Source organism: Nansenia antarctica (assembly GCF_963989245.1).
Source record: "Nansenia antarctica genome assembly, chromosome: 1".
Lineage (NCBI taxonomy): Eukaryota > Metazoa > Chordata > Actinopteri > Argentiniformes > Microstomatidae > Nansenia > Nansenia antarctica.
This window is the reverse complement of record NC_137674.1, coordinates 6,690,641-6,710,825: the sequence shown is the minus strand read 5'-3', so window position 1 is coordinate 6,710,825 and position 20,185 is coordinate 6,690,641.

Sequence of the window (20,185 nt, the reverse complement as noted above, 5' to 3'; positions counted from 1 at the left end):
TTAAAAGAACATTTTTATTATCTAGGCTTTTTGTCAGACATGCACAATAAAAACTTGGGAATACTGTATTACCTTTTCCTGGTCCTCCAACAGTTTCCTCCTCTCCTGTTAAAATAAACTAATTATCTATACTTTTTCTAAGACATGCATACACAATAAAAACTTGGGGAATACTGTATTACCATTTCCTGATCCTCCAACAAGACTTTATTATATGCCTCGTCTTGCTCGGCACATAGTGCTCGCCATTCTTGAAGATCCTAAAATAAATAGCGACGGTTCAGTAATCTTTATCCAATTCTCCAAGATGGTAAACAGGAACAGGGGCACATGCAAAACAACACCAAACAATGAACTGACAAAGAAGACAGGGCAGGGGCAGAATATAAAGGGGTGGACAGACTCATGAACTAATAAGGTACAGTTGGTGTTATGATGTGTTTTCGGAAACTGTGGACTGACCAGAACCCTACTGTCATTTGAGATGTGGCGCCAAGCCAGAATTAGACCACTGGCTAGAGAGGCCAGGGGCTGCCCACCATAGCAACTTGGGAAGACTAGGTTTCTTGAGTTCTCTATGTTAAGGAGCAAGTCAACATGTTTGTCAGGAGAATAATGATTTGCAATGTACAGCTGATACCTGTGTCAGCAGGAAGCCACAATATAAGGAGCTATGTACTGGAGTGGAACACTCACAATTGTCAAATGAGTAACTGCGGGTCGCTGATCAGCTGGATATTCATCTTCATTCTGGGGGAAACATTATCATCTATAACAGTTGGTCAATCACAAGAGAGGACAGGTGCAAACAATCACACAGACACAAAGACAAATCACAGGAGGGTCACACCATGAAGGGTTAGCAGAACACAGGCAACATGAGGCATAAACAGAAGACACAGATGTACATAATCATACAAAGGGGCAGGAAGTGAACACACAAGGGACCGGGGCAGAGTCACTGGGGCACAGAATCCTTGGAGAACCGGGGAGTGCGACACTAATAAAGTCTTTCAAAATAATCTCTCTTGCCCTGCCAGTAAGGATTTGTAATACCGATACTCTAATCTCGGTGGTAAAGTATTGTCTGCTCTTTCCCAACAGCCTAAACTTAATTTCCACTTATCACTACTAAGTGCACAATGGACATAACTAAAATGCTTAGATATGCAACCATTTAATATGTTTTACCTGAACCTGGGACATGGCAGAGGGTGGAGCTGTGGAGAGTGGCGGGACACTCTGGGACATTGCAGATGCTGGTGATGTCACCTGAGGGTAGACAGGGAGCATTTTTATTTCACTTATAGACATTACAGAGAACACTTACTTATATGACTATACGTATTATATAAATCCCTGTGATCCCCGTGTATATAATTCCATACCTGCAAATTGCTGCAATACAGTGGCTCGTGGCACGATGTAAAGTCTGCTTTTGCCAACTACTGCTTTTAGCTCTCTCAGGTACGCACTTGACAACAGAGAAGACTTTATATGAAGTCTATGATCCTTCACTACATGCACTTCAGTTGTCAATTGTTTAGATGTTGATATTGAATAACTACTTCATCTTTATCTGAACTAAATACTTCACTCTTACTACGTCATCTCTCTCTCTCTCAGGGTGACTCCGGTGGCCCCGTGGTGTGCAACGGTGAGCTGCAGGGTGTTGTGTCCTGGGGCTACGGCTGTGCCGAGGCTGGTAACCCCGGTGTCTACGCCAAGGTGAGACTGGAAAGAGATTTCATCTTGGGATTTTTTGGAATAAAGTCGCATCACATTATTTCCTACTTGGTTTGACCACTAATGTCTCCCTTTTCCCACTTCTAGGTCTGCATCTTCAACGACTGGCTCACCAGCACCATGGCCAGCTACTAAGTCTGATGCTTCGTACCTTCAGCACACTCTGACAACTTATCAACATCCTGAGCAGTCCAACTTCCACCTTTTGTACTGGAGATGAAAACCCTATGACAAATAAAACATCTCAAACTAACATGTTCTGTCTCTTGAGTCTACATCACTAGAAGAGTGTAGGACAGCATATTTTATTCTCTGTTCAAGGGGTTATTGTTACATAGAAAACATGAATGTTGTATTGGTAACATTTTACATGGTAATACTTTACAATATGATACACATGGATTAATGCCATAGTAACTTATGCATTAATAATGCCTTGTTCATGCTTCTTAAAGGCACTAACAAATGCTTTATAGTAGTTATTCATGTTAACAAAGGGGTGAAATATTAAATATTAAGAGGTACATTTTTGGGGTTTTACCACTGAGGCAATACTATTGTATGTGGTGTTTTGACAGTTAAACTACACAAGACGTGTTCAAGACGTAACTAATACATTACAAACATGATAGGAATGGGTGACATACATTTGTATGACTTGTTCTGTATACTGTATGTATAGATAGATAGATAGATAGACTTTATTTGTCATTGCTACAGTACAGGTACCAAACAACGAAATTTAGGAGGGGAGGCTCCCCTGGTGTTTAGGAAAGGAAAAAGAAACACATTTTAGAAAAAGCATAGATGCATAAAATCACAAGAAGGTAAGGAGCTGGTTTACATCAATAGAGGCTATGTACACAATCCACTGTACTATACTGCACAGATAGTCAACTAGGGTTGTCATATTTCACAAGAAAGTATTTTTTCACATTATTTTAAAGTGTCACAGTTTGCAGGCTTGAAAATGTACATGTTTGTGCCTCAGCACTAGCTGCCATACAATCCGTCCGGACTGTCCTGGGCCCAGAACTTAGGCCTTTTCTGTGTTCAGGGCCTTGACGGCCCTGTGGTAGAAGCTGTCCTTCAGTCTGTTTGTCTTAGCGGCCGGGGTCCTGTACCTCCTGTTCGAGGGCAGCTTGACAAAGTGTTCGTGCCCAGGGTGGGTCGGGTCCTTGGAGATCTTGGAGGCCCTCCTGAGACAGCGTGTTTTGTACAGCTCCTCCAGAGAGGGGAGGGGGGCGCCGGTGATCTTCTGTGCTGTTCTCACAACTCTCTGTAGCTCGTTTCTCTCCGTTGTTGGTGACTAATTTTGACAATATAGAGGAATGTTCAATTTAATTAGTCATTTTGGCACACTTCTGGCATTTTATTTAACATACACAACAACACCATTGAATATAGTCTCTCTCATTATCTAGAGAATGCTTACAGGCGTCCTAAGCAGTCACCTATGTTAATAATAACTTTGAGCTAAGTAAATTAACCAAAATCTAGAATTGTTGACTCTATGTCCGGACTCTATGACTGCTTTCTATGCAAAACAAAATACATGTTGTGGGGAACATGACGCGTTCCGACCGGCAGGGGGAGCTATAGGACAGTTGGTGAAGGGATGAGGGTCCGATTGGCAGCGGCTGATGCCAATCGGATCCTCATCAACGCGCGCTCTTAACGTGTGGCTTTGTTCCCCAGAAGGCGGTAGTCGGACTGAGTAGCCCGAGGACGGAGTAGCGAACCAAACCAGTGACCAGAACGAGGGTACCAGAAGCGGGGATACTAGAACGGAGAAGCAGCGGAGTGTCAGGGAGCGAGGGACGGACGAGCGCTGCCGGGGAGCCGCGACCGAAAGGGTCGGGCTAGACGCGGGCCGAGACGTTCTCGCTTGAGCAAGGCTCAGCCTGACTGAAACTCCAGAACAGCTGCTCTCGTAATAAAAACCCGCTTGTAAAAACGACCCAGCCTATTGTCTGTCTCCCTCTGTGGCCGAAACCTGTTACAGTGGCGCCCAACGTGGGGCACAGAGGAGAGGCGGACCCGAAAACACCAGAGAACAGACAGGCGGGGGCATGGAGTCGCCCCTGGGACATGTGCTCGCCCACCTGGCACAGCTGCAGGAGCAACAGGCGGCAATGGCACGGGCCAGCCACGACGCCCTGATGGACATGGCCCGCGTCCAGGCCGAGGACCGGGCGGACCTCCGGTCCATCATCCGCGACCGGGAGGGGTACGGGGACTACGGCGTGCCAGGGGGAACCCGAGTCCGGATGCTGCGGATGACGGAGGGGGACGACCCGGAGGCATATATAGAGACATTCGAGCAGGTGGCCCGGAGACAGCGGTGGCCAGAAGACGAGTGGGCCCACCAGCTCCGGCCCCTGCTGATCGGGGAGGCGCAGCTCGCGCTGGCGGGTCTCCCGGCGGCCAGCCAGGCCGACTACCCGACAGTGGTCCGGGCCATCCGGGACCGGCTCGGGCTGAGCCCGGAAGAACACCGGCGCCGGCTCCGTGCCCTGACCCTGGAGCCCGGCGGGAGGCCGTTCCTGTACGCCCAGCAGGTGATGGACATGGCGCGGCGGTGGTTGCAGCCCGAGGAGAGAACGACGGCGGAGCTGGTGGAGCAGGTCGCCCTGGAGAGGTTCGTGACGGGCCTACCGGCGCGGACCGCGGCCTGGGTAGCCTACCACCGGCCCACCAACATCACCACCGCCATCGGGCTGGCCGAGAACCACCTGCCCTCTCCAGACGGGGGGGCGGCGGGAACCGCCGCGGTCCCGGTCCCAGCTCCCCGCCGCCACGGGGGGTTGGCCATTCGGACCGGACCCGTGGCGGTTCCACGGCGTGAGAGGCCGATGGCCGCTCCCCGGGGAGGGTGGCCGGAGGCAACGCAGGGGGGCGCGGCCGTGGCCTTCACCCCACAGAGAGCCCCACAGGCGGCAGAGGAGGGGTGCTGGCGGTGCGGCCAGCCTGGCCACCGCCGCCGGGACTGCCCAGCTATGGAGGTCGGCCGGGCTGTCCGCACCGCCGACGAGGTCACCCCTCCCCCGGATCCGAGCGAGGTGTACCGTATCCGGGTAAGGATGCAGCGGGGTACGCACGAGGCGCTGCTGGATTCGGGCTGCCTACAGTCTATGATCCACCAGCGCCTGGTGCGACCAGAGGCATTGGTAGGGGCATCGAGGGTGTCAATACTGTGTGTGCATGGGGATGTTCACGTATACCCGGTGGTCCCCATCGAGATCAAACATAATGGGAGAGAATATAGAGTCAAGGCGGCGGTTAGTCCGAGCCTCATGCACCCCTTAATCTTGGGTCTAGACTGGGCGGGATTCCCACGGGCAGTAGCGGGGACGACAGGGGTGCACGCACGACGGGCAGGGACGCGTGGGGCGGGCGCCGTGCTCTGCGCTGATGCGGGGGCGGCCGACGCTGACGAGGGGCAGGAGGAGGCAGGGGCAGAGGCACCGCCACCCGAGGTGCCGCTGCCGGTGTTTCCTCCGGTGGGAGATTTTCCCCTCGAACAGTCTCGTGACGCTACCCTACGCTCAGCCTACGACCAGGTGATGGTAATTGATGGTGCACGGGTACGGCCAGACGCGGCGCTCGCTCCCCCATACTTTACGTTGGTTAGGGACAGACTATATAGAGTGAGTCGTGACACTCGCAGGGAAGAGGACGTCACCCAGTTGCTGGTTCCCCGGGGCCGCCGGGAAGCGATATTCCAGGCGGCACATTATAACCCCATGGCGGGCCACCTAGGATATGATAAAACACTTAGTCGCATAATGGACCGATTCTACTGGCCGGGGATACGGGCGGAGGTGCGCCGGTGGTGCGCCGCCTGCCGCGAATGCCAGCTAGCCAACCCCCCGGCCGTCCCGCGGGCGCCGTTATACCCTCTCCCCCTGGTTGAGGCCCCGTTTGACCGTATTGGAATGGACATTATCGGCCCATTAGAGCGATGTGCACAAGGCTATCGGTTTGTGTTAGTGTTAATAGATTACGCAACCCGATACCCCGAGGCAATTCCCCTGCGCTCCATCTCCGCGAAGAGTGTGGCGCAGGCGTTGTTTCAGGTCATCTCCCGGGTGGGGATCCCGAAAGAGATCCTCACTGACCAAGGTACCAATTTTATGTCACGCACCCTCAAAGAGCTGTACGGATTATTGAATATTAAAGCGGTCCGGACGAGCGTGTACCACCCGGCCAGCGATGGTCTGTGCGAGCGGTTCAACCGGACGCTTAAATCAATGATCCGTAAGTTCGTTCACGAGGATAGTCAAAATTGGCACCAATGGCTAGCCCCCCTGTTGTTCGCGGTGCGGGAAGTCCCCCAGGCTTCCACGGGGTTTTCCCCATTCGAGCTCTTATATGGGCGCAAGCCTCGCGGCGTCCTGGACCTCATTAAAGAAAGCTGGGAGGAGGGGTCCAGCGACAGTAAAAACGAGATTCAATACGTCCTGGACCTGCGGGCAAAACTCCACACGTTAGGGGTTATATCACGGGAGCATTTGCACCAGGCCCAGGAACGACAGAAGCGCCTGTACGACAGGGGGTCTAAGCTGCGCATCTTCGCACCGGGAGACAGGGTCCTTGTACTACTGCCCACTTCCAGCTCGAAATTACTCGCCAAGTGGCAAGGGCCGTTCACGGTCACACGGTGGGTGGGGGAGGTGGACTATGAGGTGGTGCGTTCAGATCGGGGGGATAGCACGCAGATATATCACGTGAACCTTCTTAAAAAATGGACCGAGGCGATCCCTGTTGCGCTGGCTACGCTACTTCCCGAGAGGGATGAGTTCGGACCGGAGGTCCCAAAGTCTAAAATTGGTACCCCGGCCCACTTGGGAGACCATCTTTCGGCGGCCCAGCGAGCGGACGTGGCCGAGTTGCAACGGAGGTTCGCGGATGTGTTTTCCCCCCTACCCGGGCGCACCACGCTGATAGAACACCACATAGAGACGCCACCGGGCGTTACGGTGCGGACACGGCCGTATAGGCTGCCGGCTCACAAACGCGACGTGGTGAGCCGGGAGTTAGAAGCGATGCTGGAACTGGGCGTGGTAGAAGAGTCCCACAGTGATTGGTGCAGCCCTATCGTGCTGGTGACCAAGCGAGATGGGGCTGTGCGGTTCTGTGTGGACTACCGACGGGTGAACGCGGTGTCTAAATTCGATGCCTATCCAATGCCCAGGGTCGACGAGCTCTTGGACCGGCTTGGCGCGGCGAAATTCTATACGACCCTGGACTGTACGAAGGGATACTGGCAGATTCCGCTGTCGCCAGGGTCCCGCGAGAAAACGGCGTTCTCCACCCCGCGCGGTCTATACCAGTTCACCGCGCTGCCGTTCGGGTTGTTCGGGGCCCCGGCTACGTTCCAGCGGCTCATGGATCGTATCCTTCGGCCGCACTCTGCATACGCAGCGGCCTACCTCGACGACATCGTGATCTACAGCGATACATGGCCGCAGCATATGCAGCGGGTAGCGGCCGTGCTGCAGTCGCTGGGGCGAGCGGGGCTCACGGCCAACCCAGCGAAGTGCGTGATCGGGCGGGGGGAGATCCGCTTTCTGGGGTACATCCTGGGCGGTGGGGAGGTGCGCCCGCAGGTAGATAAGACCGCTGCGGTCGCCGCCGCCCCGCAGCCCAGGACCCGGAAGGAAGTGAGGCGGTTCCTGGGACTGGCGGGCTATTACCGGCAATTCGTGCCGGGGTTCGCGGAGCTGGCCAGCCCCCTGACCGACCTCACCCGGAAGGGTGCCCCAGACCCGGGTCCAGACCCTGGTCGGAGCCGTGCCAGGTGGCGTTTGAAGGTATTAAAGCGGCTCTCTGTGGTAAAACTGTCCTGCATGCTCCGGATTTTAACATCCCTTTTTCCCTGCAGACGGACGCATCGGATAGGGGGCTGGGAGCGGTGCTGACCCAGCAGGTGGAGGGAGCCGACCGTCCGGTGCTGTACCTGAGCCGCAAGTTATCGGAGCGAGAGGGCAGGTACAGCACGGTGGAGAAGGAGTGCCTGGCCATCCGGTGGGCGGTCGGCGCCCTCCGGTACTACCTGCTGGGGCGCGCGTTCACCCTCTACTCCGACCATGCTCCCCTCCAGTGGCTCCACCGTATGAAGGACTCTAACGCGAGGATCACACGCTGGTACCTCGCGCTACAGCCCTTCAATTTTGCGGTGGTGCACAGGCCGGGGACGCAGATGGTCGTGGCCGACTTCCTCTCCCGTGATGGGGGGGGGGGGGAGTAGGCTGGCGGCCGGGCGCGCCCGGCCTTGATCTGGTGGTGGGGGGGTGTGGGGAACATGACGCGTTCCGACCGGCAGGGGGAGCTATAGGACAGTTGGTGAAGGGATGAGGGTCCGATTGGCAGCGGCTGATGCCAATCGGATCCTCATCAACGCGCGCTCTTAACGTGTGGCTTTGTTCCCCAGAAGGCGGTAGTCGGACTGAGTAGCCCGAGGACGGAGTAGCGAACCAAACCAGTGACCAGAACGAGGGTACCAGAAGCGGGGATACTAGAACGGAGAAGCAGCGGAGTGTCAGGGAGCGAGGGACGGACGAGCGCTGCCGGGGAGCCGCGACCGAAAGGGTCGGGCTAGACGCGGGCCGAGACGTTCTCGCTTGAGCAAGGCTCAGCCTGACTGAAACTCCAGAACAGCTGCTCTCGTAATAAAAACACGCTTGTAAAAACTACCCAGCCTATTGTCTGTCTCCCTCTGTGGCCGAAACCTGTTACACATGTATACACATATAACTGAATATATTATTTGAGGGAAATATATGTATTAAATTTGACCCCTTTAAACCCATTAACAAGCATCATAATGACCCATTTAAATTAAATGATTTAATGCATATACTTCAAAGTTCTGTAGAGTTGAGCGTATCACTTAAATTAGGATTAAATTAATTAGCCTTGAGGGCATTTTTCGTTGTGTTCCAGTCGCTGAAACTACTGAAATTGTGTGCCTACACAATCGCACACATTCCAACTTGCATGTGCTGGTTGACACATAGCTTTAGGCTACTGGCAGGTGATTACAGGTGTAACGACTTGCCTTGCAAACCGCAGATAGCTGGTTCGAATAGCGCTATGGAGAACAATATCTGCTCATTATTGTTGCTACTTACAGTATAGTGTAATTTAACTGTCAAAACACCACATACAGTAGTATTGCGTTGTTGGGCTCCATAGAGTCTCCTCCCACGAGTCCTGCTGTTTGAGATCCAGGAATGGAGCCAAGCAAGTGCATACTCCAGGGGAACAAGTGCGTACTCCTGGAGAACAAGTGCGTACTCCTGGAGAACAAGTGCATACTCCTGAAGAACAAGTGCGTACTCCAGGGAGGAGGGCAGAGCGATGACGTGTACTTCTCCCCTCCCAGTCTACCGAGGCCTTGTTTCATTGTGAAGTTTCACTCAACAGAAACATGGAAACTGCTGTGTATTTGTTTTTTGTAGTTCTTTCTTTTTTTTCTATTAATTTATTTCTCTCTTTTTTTCCTTTTGGGGAAGTGCATTATTGTTTGTTGTTGAAGCACACATACCGTTCTGGAAGAGTGTATGATTGCAATAGACCTTTGTATCTGCTGTAATGTTCTAATAAAAGTTTTTGGAATCTGTCACAGTGTTGTTTACACTTTAACCAAAGCAAATGAATCATCTATCCATCAGTCTCCATATGAAAAACAAATGCTAGGACCAGGGGCCATTGGAAGTCATTCTTTGTTCACAATAGAGGGCCTCTGAAACCTCCACTGCCCTGCCATCGTCTTTCGTCCAAAGCCGACCGTGGAATTTATAATGGCTGACGCAGAAAGAGCCCCAAGATGATTTTAGTGCTGCAATTAATTAAGCTCTGAAAACTAGGCCCTGTGTGGTTTCTAAGGAGTTCTTCAAACAACATTTGTTTTCATGAAATTGACGTACAGTCGTACAGAATCAGAATGATAGAATCTACAGAGCAGGAACAAAGATGATAGACCCTGCAATAAACGTATAGCTTTAGATCATTCTGATCTAGATTACATTAATGCTGGGCCCTGGTAACCCTGGTAACTGGGAATGCTGGGCCCTGGTAACCCTGGAAACGCCGCAAACCCTAGTGGCCACTTGTTGTACTGTTCTGGTTCTCACTTGTAGTAGTTCTGCCCAAAAAGACAATTCCCAATATAATTCCGATGCAAGTGTGCAGTAACACACTTGTTAGTCCAGAGGATTCACAGCCATCAGCTGGATTCATAGTCGTTGCTTTACAACGCTCCTGTTTTTCGAAGTCATGTGGTTATTGGGGGGAGAGTGAGCGTCAATTACAGCGGCTTAAGACCCTCCTCCCTCAGTGAGGCAGATGTGATAGCTGCCTGCCCTAGTGCTTTTTCATCTCAGTTTTATGACAGGTCAGCGAGCCTAAATGTCTTTACACCAGTGGCGGCCTGGCGGGCTGTGAATTTTTTACACATATGCCTTCAGTGATATCCTCTCGCAATTACATTTTGCAGAATATGAGCCACTGAGTCAGCAGTTGTGGAGTAAAGGCCACTTGTGTTGTGTTTCCTTGTTTGCTGTAATGTGTCCTAGGTTCTGCAGTCTCTCCCACAAATTGATTCAAATGTGGTTGCAGTTAGGTTTAAGGTTCAGGGGAAGGGTTTGGTTGAAGGTGTATCACCTTATGTAGGTGTTACACCGAGATACAGCGTGTGCAAATGTGAACGTGCCCGTCAGCCCAGTAATGTAACCTGTTACTCCAGAAACGTGTTGAGCATGGATGCAGAATAAATATCCCCCCCTCCCGTTTCTGCATAGAACTTCAAATATATTTTCAAATGATGTTGAATTTGTGAGGGGGCACATATTTCTCATCATTTTTTATTATATATATATTTTGTATTATTATCAATATATCCATACAACAAACTATTTCAAAGCAAGGCATGTTTATTTATTTATTTGGAGATCTGTTATGTATTTTGGTCCAAGGCCACCCTGACCTAAAGGGCAGCCTCTTCTTCATAGTCCGGGAGCCATGGGGTTGAACCTTGTTTTGTCGGGTAAATAAAAAATAAAAATAAAATAATAAAAATGATAATAATACATTTTATTCATGCGCCGCCTTTCAAGGCTATCAAAACATTAAAATCAACAAAGCAAAATGAGATAAAAACAGAAAAATCTGATAACAACAAACAAAATGCAGGAGATCAAACCAAGTGAGCCATTGTGAAAAGGTGTGTTTTAAGACTGGATTGTGAAAGTGGTGAGATTGTCAATATTACGTATGTTAGGTGGGGCAGAGGAGATCTGAGACTATGGGAGGGAGTGTGAGTAAGAAGGAGTTCAGAGAGGTATGAGGGTGCTAGGTTACGGAGAGCCTTAAAGGTGAGAAGGAGAATCTTAAAATGAATACGGAATTTGATGGGGAGCCAATGAAGTTGTTGGAGAACTGGAGTGATATGGTGAATGGAGGGATTTCTAGTAAAGTTTTTTCTCTGCTAACCCTAACCCTAACCCTTGTTGCTTGGGGGTACCAGATATTAACCCCTTCATGCCCGAAATGCCAAAATCCCAGATTTTTATTTATTTATGAGATTTCATGCAAAATACTCAAATCAAATGCATCAAATTTATGTTCACTCATGTTTACTCATAAAGGAGGTTGTGTACAATGTATTTTTTGTGTTACTATTCATTACTTTTTTTAAGTAAGTAAGTAAATTATACAGCACCTTTCATACAAGAAATGCAGCTCAAAGTGCTTTACAACAGGAATAAGAACATAAAGTAAGGCAGTGGCTTGGTCGAGGACTTGCTGGAACGGTGCATCCACATTACCAATGGCTGATAGTTCGTACTCAGCTTTCAGGACTTTGATGACAGAGCCTTTTCCAAACCCCGATTGCATCCCGATATGGCATGGGCTGATGAAAGGTTCTGAATGCTTGGCCAGTGTCGACTTGATGTCCACTATTGCCCTTTCCTTGCGGGGGGATTCCATGATGAGTGGTACATCCAGTCCTGCCTGAAGGTGATGGTGAAGGAGGAGGACAAACACGTCTGTGTCGTCAGAAACCACAGAGATCTGATGGGCTTCTCCAGCACACATCAGGACTTGTTGGACAACAATGGTGTCAGCTTCTTCCTGCTGATCTTCTTGATCATAGTGGTTCCTTCTTTCTTCCATCTTGATCTCGATGGGGCATGGGTCCTCCCCTGTCACCACCAACTTGTGTTTGTTGGTGCTCCGTGGATGGAAAAGCCTGTCTTGGGTCAGTTTCTCATATAATAACAGGTTCATCTGTTTCTTGTTGTAAATGGATGACAACCTTCTGGGCCGGTAGCTTTGTTGATAGGAGGAGATTATGTTTCTTGTTGACCCCTGTCTCTCTGACATCTCTGGTGACAGACTTGATACTGTAATCACGACAATAACAACAACAAACGCATGCACCAAACGCCTGCTGGATAAACTCCAGGGAAACATCAAATGGGCACGAATGGAGATTAAACCCAGTAAGTCCCGCAGTATCTCCATTGTCAAAGGCAAGCTTGCCAATGAGAGGTTCCACGTCAACAACGAGCCAATACCAACAGTTCTGGAGAAGCCTATCAAAAGCCTTGGCCGCTGGTATAGCGCAGAACTCAAAGACTCGAAGCAGGTGGAACAACTCAAGCAGGATATAATCAGTGGCCTCAAGCAGATCAACAACACTGCTCTCCCTGGGAAGCTGAAGCTGTGGTGCTTTCAGTTTGGACTGCTGCCCCGTCTCATGTGGCCAATTTCCATCTACGAGGTCACACTATCCCATGCCAACCGGCTGGAGAGACTGGTGAATGCACAAGTGAGGAAGTGGCTTGGACTGCCGAGAGGCCTTAGCAGCATAGGCCTGTATGGCAACGGAGCCCTCTCCCTACCAATCTCAAGCCTGGTGGAGGAGTACAAATGTGCCAAATCAAGGCTGGAAATGTCTCTCACAGAATCCCGGGATCCATTCGTCAGAGGTGCAGCTCCAATCCTAGCAACGGGGAGGAAATGGAAGCCATCTGCAGCAGTTGCGGTGGCAAAGACCGCCCTCAGACACCGGGATATAGTGGGGCATGTCCAACATGGCAGAGGGGGCCTTGGCTTAGAAACAACAACACCCACATGGCAAAAGGCTACTCCAACAGAACGGCGGAAGATGGTGGTTGAGGAGGTGCGCCACCAGGAGGAAGCAGCCAGGTGCGCCAAGGCAGTCTCCCAAGCCCAGCAAGGCCGCTGGATGAAGTGGGAGAGCGTGGAGAGGAGGAAAATCACGTGGAACGAGCTGTGGAGCATGGAGTCTAATAGGCTAAGTTTCATCATCAGAGCCACATATGATGTCCTGCCCTCTCCTACCAACCTACATCTCTGGTATGGAGAGGACCCAGCCTGTCTCCAGTGTGCAGCCCCAGCAACCCTCAAACACATCTTGGTGGGTTGCAAGACCAGTCTAACTCAAGGAAGATACACCTGGCGCCACAACCAAGTGCTAAAGTGCTTGGCTGCCGAACTTGAGCACAAGAGGGTAACCACCAACGCCATGCCTCTAAATGCCCAGACTACCTTTCCACAGAAAACAACCTTCATCCGGGAAGGGGAGAAACAGCGGACCAAGCCATCACCTCCAGACTCAGGCCCACTGAACGCAGCCCGGGATTGGGAAATGCGGGTAGACCTCAGCCAGAGGCTCACCTTCCCACCCGAAATTGCAGTGACCAACCTGCGCCCAGACCTAGTCCTCTGGTCCAAGTCCTGCCGGCGTGTCTTCATCGTAGAACTGACGGTCCCATGGGAGGAGGCCATCGATGAGGCATTCGAACGGAAGAGGCTGCGGTATGCCAACTTAGCAGTCGAAGCAGAGGGGCGGGGCTGGAACGTGAAGGTGTGGCCAGTGGAGGTGGGCTGCAGAGGCTTTGTAGCCAGCTCCACCACAAGGCTCCTGAGGGCAGTAGGGATCAGAGGACAGGCCCAACGGAAGGCAATCAGAGAACTGTCCACTGCAGCAGAACGGAGCAGTCACTGGCTGTGGCTGAAACGTAGGGACCCAACATGGGCTCCCAAATGACCACGTGGTGCCACCGTGCGACACACACCCAGGCCTGATCAGCCTGTGGTGGGCCAACCTCGGCAGAGGGTGTCTTGTGATAACTGGCCGAAACACCCAATGAGGTCGGGGACCACAACTGAAGATGTGTCGTACTGGTGGCACCACGTGATCATTGCAAAATTCCACTTCACCCAAGAGGACATCTCCAACTCCACTCAATTGTTGTGCTGAATATTTAGGGATTTTAACAGCCAGTCCTATTAAGAATCCTGATGTCTGGTGTCAAAACCAGTGACCGCTGCGAAAGGGCAGCTGACAACCTGGGAAAGACCTGGTGACGGCCTGAAGAGACAGCTGACAGGAGGGAACAGACCCCAACGGGGCTGGCATGGGTTAGCTACCCGTGTTGGCAGGAGCCTTTCACTACACAGTGACTTGGTTCCAACCAACTATGGCTACGAAAAACACCCCTAGAGTCTGCGAGAGCGGAGGCGGAAGATGACTCATCGGCGGATCACACGGTAACAGACCCTGGAACGGAAATGACAACGAATCAAATGATCAGCACGGTAGTTGACGGAGTAACAACACTGGCAGGACACAAGCTACAAAGCTGCATCTGTGGCTGGAAAAAGATAACATCAGAGAAGGGTCTCAAGATCCACCAGGGCAGGAAAAAGTGCCTAAGAGAGCTTAGCGAGGTGCCTCGCATTGACCACTACTTCCTCAGAGGTAGGGCAAATCAGTCGAGTGAAGCCCAGTGGCAGGATATTCACCACAGTCCACAGGGTATCAGAACCCCAGACGAAGCTCAACCAAGCACAGATCCATCAACGGACATGAGTCCAGAGCCTATCCAGCCACAGACAGCAGTGGAGAGGAAGATGAATGGACGAAAGCCTCAAATCTTGTGGCCTAAAGCCTGCCAGAAAAAGGAGTGGGAAAACACAGACACAGACCTTGTCCATCTTCTAGATGGTCTGAAAGGAGGCGTGGAAAGAAAACTGGACAAGATTGGAGAGATAATTTACAGCTATGGAGCAGAGAGATTTGGGGTGAAAAGTAAGAACCATGGGACACAGAAGGAACCATCAGCCCATCTCAAGTCCAGGAGACAACAAGAGATTGAAAGACTTGTGAAAGAAAGAAGGTGCCTGAGAAAACAGTGGAAGAAGGCCACAGAAGTGGAAAGGAAAGGACTTGAGGCACTACAGGCCGACATCAAGCGGCGTCTTGCAACACTGCGAAGAGCAGAATGCTTGAGAAAGCAACACAAGAAGAAAGAGCGAACGAGGACTGCCTTCTACAGAGATCCCTACAAGTTCGTCAAAGACCTCTTTGTCAAGGAGAAAACAGGGACCCTCAAAGTACCCATAAGGGAACTAGAGGAGCACCTGAGGAAGACCTACTCTGACAACCAGAGGCATGTGCCAGCCAGCATTCCGGATGACATGCCACCAATCCAACCACCTGAGCACCAGATGGAAACAAGGCCCCCTACATGGAGCGAAGTTGAGAGCACAGTAAAACGGGCAAGAACAGCCTCAGCCCCTGGGCCCAACGGCCATAGTACCTGTCGAAGATGAGGTAGACGTCACTGTCTGACAGGTATGAAGTCAGTCTTGTCTTTTCTTAGGGAAAGATTTCAACCACTATGCCTTGTGGCTCTGTTCAGAGGCTCTAAAGCGAGTGGCACTCCAAAACGAGCTGTAGGGGTAGGAAAGGGAATCGGGATCGGGCCCAAGTCCGTCACCAGAGATGTCAGAGAGACAGGGGTCAACAAGAAACATTATACAGGGTCATCCCTATGTTCCCATAACCCAATGGTCCCACAGCCCAATGGTCCCACATTTCTAATATTTCATAGGTGGGCTAGGGATAGGGTTAGGGTCAGTGTTAGGGTCAGTGTTAGGGTTAGGATTAGGGCTAGGGCTAGGGCTAGGGTTAGTTAGATTACTTAGAAATGTGGGAACATTGGCCGTGGGACCATTGGGCTGTGGGACCATCGGGCTGTGGGAACATAGACACACTCCCCATTATACAACGGATAGATCCGGTCCATTGTCTCTATTGGTCAGTTTGCGTTCTAGCCGTGCTGATATCCATGATATACGCACGGCTAAATGGAATGTTGACACATCTTTTCATATTACTCCGCGTTTGTATATATTACCGTTATCGAAGTAACATTCTTACTGTTGCTTAGCAACCAATAAACAACTGTTCAGAGGATTAATACACTTAAAACATAGTTCCATTCAAATACATTAATTAAAAGTTTGTCTTGTCTTTCTTTTGTGAAATATTGATAGATAAACGTGGTAACCGTTGTATAAAAGCGTTATGGAACTCGAAGCTTCTCGTTCCATAAAGCGTAATCATCTCCTCCTATCAACAAAGCTACCGGCCAAGAAGGTTGTCTCGTCATCCATTTACAACAAGAAACAGCTGAACCTATTATTATTATATACACAGTCACCAGCATGAAGTCCTCAATCTGCGCCTTGGACCCCATTCCCTCCTCCCTAGTCAAGGCCTGTCTCCCCACACTCACCCCACTTATCACAAACATAATGAACTTCTCCCTGTCCACCAGCATTGTCCCCCCTGCCCTCAAGCTCGCTGCTATTACACCCATACTTAAAAAACCCGGTCTCGCCCCTGACACCCCCAACAACTACCGACCCATTTCCAATCTCACCTTCCTGTCCAAAATCCTTGAGAAAGTTGTTGCTGCCCAACTCAAATCCCACCTCGACTGCAATAACCTGTATGAACCATTCCAATCTGGCTTCCATTCCAAACACAGCACTGAAACAGCACTACTAAAAATCACCAATGACATACTCCTTTCTGCCACCTCACCATCCTCATCCTCCTCGACATCAGCGCCACCTTTGACACCATCAACCATTCCATCCTCCTCGCCCGTCTCCAACACATTGGCATAACCGGCACCGCCCTCTCCTGGTTCAAGTCCTATCTCTCAGACAGACATCAATACATCTCAATAAATAACAGTAAATCCTCCACTGCTCCAGTCACCCACGGTGTCCCCCAGGGTTCAGTGCTAGGCCCCCTCCTCTTCATCCTGTACATCCTTCCCCTTGGACAGGTCCTCCGCCGCCATAGCCTCCGCTTCCACTGCTATGCTGATGACACCCAACTCTACCTCTCCTCCAAAACCATCTCCCCTAACACCCACTCCATTCTCACTACCTGCCTCAACGACATAAAATCATGGATACAATAACATTTTCTGAAACTCAACTGCAATAAATCGGAAATCCTCATCATCGGCCCAAAGTCCCTCACCCGTTCCACCCAGACATTCTCACTCAACATCGATGGCTTCACCGTAACCGACCTCGTGCCCCTCCACACCCCCTCCCGTTGCCTCAGGTCTGATGACCAAACCACCCTCAAGACCACCAGGACCAAGCTCCAGACCTGGGGTGATTGCTTCATTGCTTCATTGCTTTAAATGATCGCCAGTTTAAAGCTCTGTTAGAAGAAGTTGGGAATCATTATCCCAGTCTGCTTTTACACAGCAACGTGCGTTGGTTGTCAAGGGGAAAGGTGCTCAGCCGTTTTGCAGCTTGCCTGAGTGAAATCCGGACTTTTCTTCAAATGAAAGGCGTCAAGCATCCTGAGCTAGACAACACTGACTGGCTCCTGCAGTTTCACTATCTCGTGGACATAACAGGCCATCTGAACCAGCTCAATGTGAAAATGCAAGGTATTGGAAATACAATCTCATCCCTTCAACAAGCAGTGTTTGCATTTGAAAGCAAGCTGGAAGTCTTTCTCAGGGACATTGAAACAGGTCGTCTTCTGCACTTTGTAACACTGCAACAATTTAGAGATGCATGCTTAGCAAGTGACTCCACTCAACATCTGGATCTCCAGCAGCTAGCTGGCTTTACGTCCAATCTCCTGCAGTCATTCAAAGCACGTTTTGGAGAATTTTGTGCGCGCACTGGTCTTTTCAAGTTCATCACTCATCCACATGAGTGTGCAGTGGACAAAATCGACCTGACATGCATCCCTGGGGTCTCTATGGGAGACTTTGAGCTGGAAGTTGCTGACCTGAAGGCATCAGACATGTGGATGAGTAAGTTCAAGACACTTAATGGAGAGTTGGAAAGTCTTGCGCGACAGCGAGCAGAGCTGGCGAGGGAACACAAGTGGACAGAAATGAAAAAACTTCAACCTGAAGACCAGCTGATTCTGAAAACTTGGAACGAGCTTCCTGTGACATACCACACAATGCAGCGTGTTAGTATTGCCGTATTGACCATGTTTGGCTCTACATACTGTATGTATGTGAGCAGTCATTCTCGCATATGAGGAACATTAAGACCAACCTACGCTCACGTTTAACTGATGGAAGCCTCAACGCCTGCATGAAGCTCAACCTCACCACGTATGAACCAGACTACAAGGACATCAGCAAAACCATGCAGCACCAGAAATCGCATTAAAAGTAAGACATATTTAATTTATTATATGTTAAAAATACTATATGGCTCTCAATGAAATACATTTAGAAATATTTGGCTTTTATGGCTCTCCCAGTCAAAGCATGGGAGAGCATCACATTTGTGGGTTCGATTATACTCTCAAAATGGCCAGAAAAAGATAACTTTCATATGAAACTCGACAGTCTATTCTTGTTCTTAGAAATGAAGGCTATTCCATGTGAGAAATTGCCAAGAAACTGAACATGTCCTACAACGGTGTGTACTAGTCCCTTCAGAGAACAGCACAAACAGGCTCTAACCAGAGTAGAAAGAGAAGTGGGAGGCCCCGGTGCACAACTGAGCAAGAAAACAAGTACATTAGAGTCTCTAGTTTGAGAAATAGACGCCTCACAGGTCCTGAACTGGCAGCTTCATTAAATGGTACCCGCAAAACGCCAGTGTCAACGTCTACAGTGAAGAGGCGACTCCGGGATGCTGGCCTTCTAGGCAGAGTGGCAAAGAAAAAGCCATATCTGAGACTGGCCAATAAAAGGAAAAGATTAATATGGGCAAAAGAACACAGACATTGGACAGAGGAAGATTGGAAAAAAGTGTTATGGACAGACAAATCGAAGTTTGAGGTGTTTTGATCACACAGAAGAACATTTGTGAGACGCAGAACAAGTGAAAAGATGCTGGAAGAGTGCCTGACGCCATCTGTCAAGCATGGTGGAGGTAATGTGATGGTCTGGGGCTGCTTTTGTACATGCTAAAAGGGATTTTGAATAAGGAAGGCTATCACTAAATTTTGCAACGCCATGCCATACCCTGTGGACAGCACTTGATTGGAGCCAATTTCCTCCTACAACAGGACAATGACCCAAAGCACACCTCCAAATTATGCAAGAACTATTTAATGAAGAAGCAGGCAGCTGGTATTCTGTCTGTAATGGAGTGGCCAGCGGAGTCACCAGATCTCAACCCCATTGAGCTGTTGTGGGAGCTGCTTGACCGTATGGTACGCAAGAAGTGCCCATCAAGGGAGGTGCTTCAGGAAGCGTGGGGTGAAATTTCTTCAGATTACCTCAACAAATTAACCGCTAGAATGCCAAAGGTCTGCAATGCTGTAATTGCTGCAAAGCAAGCATTCTTTGACGAAAGTAAAGTTTGAAGGACAAAATTATTATTTCAAATAAAAATCATTATTTCTATCCATGTCAATGTCTAGACTATATTTTCTATTCATTTTGCAACTCATTTGATAAATAAAAGTGCAAGTTTTCATGGAAAACACGAAATTGTCTGGGTGACCCCAAACTTTTGAACGGTAGTGTATTATTATTATTATTATTATTATTATTATTATTATTATTATTATTATTATTATTATTATTATTATTATTATTATTATATGAGGAACTGACCCAAGACAGGCTTTTCCATCTACGGAGCACCAACAAACACAAGTTGGTGGTGACAGGGGAGGACCCATGACCCATCGAGATCAAGATGGAAGAAAGAAGGAACCACTATGATCAAGAAGATCAGCAGGAAGAAGTTGACACCATCATTGTCCAACAAGTCCTGATGTGTGCTGGAGAAGCCCCTCAAATCTCTGTGGTTTCTGACCACACAGACGTGTTTGTCCTCCTCCTTCACCATCACCTTCAGGCAGGACTGGATGTACCACTCATCATGGAATCCCCCCGCAAGGAAAGGGCAACAGTGGACCACTATTATACTAAATCAAGTCGACACTGGCCAAGCATTCACAAGAAATTGTCAAGAACCTTTCATCAGCCCATGTATGAATGTAATGCCATATCGGATGCAACACCGTAGCGTCTTACTATGGGTTGGGAAAAGGCTCTGTCATCAAAGTCCTGAAAGCTGAGTACGAACTATCAGC